This window comes from Acyrthosiphon pisum, unplaced genomic scaffold, assembly GCF_005508785.2.
Source record: "Acyrthosiphon pisum isolate AL4f unplaced genomic scaffold, pea_aphid_22Mar2018_4r6ur Scaffold_32;HRSCAF=206, whole genome shotgun sequence".
Lineage (NCBI taxonomy): Eukaryota > Metazoa > Arthropoda > Insecta > Hemiptera > Aphididae > Acyrthosiphon > Acyrthosiphon pisum.
The window spans coordinates 20,304-22,468 of record NW_021772713.1 but is presented as its reverse complement, the minus strand read 5'-3'; positions in this window follow the sequence as shown (position 1 = coordinate 22,468).

The following is a 2,165-nucleotide window of genomic DNA, read 5'->3' as shown; positions in this document are numbered from 1 at the left end:
CGTGTTTACTGTACCATTTTCTGTGCTAATATTTTTCGTTTTTACAATATCACTTTATATTACTATATTATTATATAATAATATTATATTAAACGGCACGTCGTGTGTTTATTCGTTGGTGATGGCTAAGGGCGATACGGCTATCAAACGTTTGAGAAATAAAAACTTTACCGAAAAAGAAAAGGAAATGTTAATGGAATTAATAATTCCTCATAAGAACGTAATTGAAAATATTAAGGTATGTGTTTGACTGGTAACCTTATAGTTAATTATAAATTACAATGTGATAAGCATACTAAAAATTAATAACCATTTTAGACTGATTCTATTAACATAAATAGGAAAACTCAGTCTTGGGAGCATATAACTGTCAGTACAATAACAATAATCCAGAAACTGGAAAAAGAACAGTAACTCAATTAAAAAATGTTTACGATATGGCAAAGAGACGAGCCAAAAAAGAACCGAGTTCTAATAAAGTAAATTAAACATAGATCTCAATGTATGATAAATATAATTAAAATAAATATGAAACATATCACTGATGAAGACCAATTATTAATTGTAGACTTAGTACAGTCATACCGTTCAGAAATAGTAAGCTTGATTATTATATAAATTATAGTCATTAGTAATAGGTACAGTACTATAACACTGTAACAGTAGGGCGGAGTCAACACCTGTGGCCACCTTAACTCTTAAGAATTGTTTTTTTTATTGATATTTAATTTATTCTATCTACGGTCATTAAACATTTTAATTGTAATTATAAATACTTCATAAGTTCACTTGGTTTGAATTTCAGAGTTATTAAGAACATAATTGAATGAGAAATTTATATTAATATTTAAAAAATGCATTTTCCTGTTGTACCTATAACCATATTATTTCTATCTAAGGCCAGTAATTTTCGTACCTATCAATAATTTTATATTTTATTTTAATTATTAAATGCAAAAATATCACAGGAACTTTTATTTTCTAGTGGCAGAGTGGGGCTGAGTTTAAACCCCATCCTCACTCAGAACAATAAAGAATATATAATAATAATATATGTTATAGAATTAATGAATTAATAATAATATAGTATGATTTGACTTTATGACAACATAATATTATACATTTATTGAAAATAAAACGATACCATATAGTTCTAAAAATAATAATAAGTTAGTAATGAATTAATAATAATATAGGATGATTTTGTTGTTACTTTAAAAATAATATTATATGTTTGTTGAAAATAAAACCATACTATATTGTTTTATTAATAATATTATTTTCATAATTTCATAATAATAATATAATAATATTTGTTTGTTACTACTATAATAATATAAAACTTGTTACGTAAATAAAACAATAGTATATTATTTTAATTATATTATTTTAGGTGTAATGAATTAATAATATTTTAGTATTATTATCATTACATTTTTGCTACCTGGGTATGTACACAAAAATATACGTAAAACCCTGTGGAGTATTGGGTATAGTATAGTTTTTAAAATTATTACTCTGGATAACTGTGGTAGGATTATTGATGTTAACTGAAACATCCATACATTTTGTGTCAGTTACATTTCGATGTGAATACGTGATATATAACCGTAATTTTTTATATAACATGGAAGTTATTAAGTCCAACAAAGGTGGGAACAAAATTTGTTGGAGAGGATATACTTATATAATGAAACATCAAGGACGTATACGATTAACGTGGAGATGTACAAAAGAACGTTCATTAAAATGTAGTGGAACAATGTACACGAACTTACAGATTGGACATCCTCAAATTGGAAAAGTTCATAGTCATATAGCTGATAAACACGAGGTAAATAACTTTTTTTAACTCTACTTAAATATGGTATAAAATATGATTAGAAATACATTAACCTAACCCATTAGATAATCCATATAATGTTCGATAACAATAAGTTATCGATATAATTTTAAAACGTGTTTGCAATAAGTCACATTTCACTCTGTTGTGTTGTGTGTGTGTGTTAAAGATACCTAATGTGATATGTTATAGATTACAAAATATTATTTTTTTTTACGAACAATTTATGCCCGAACGGAACAATTATTGTCGTATTCGAATAATATTCCTGCGAATAATCGCCACGCAAGAAACTGTCGCGTGAACAATTTTCGCCAAAAAA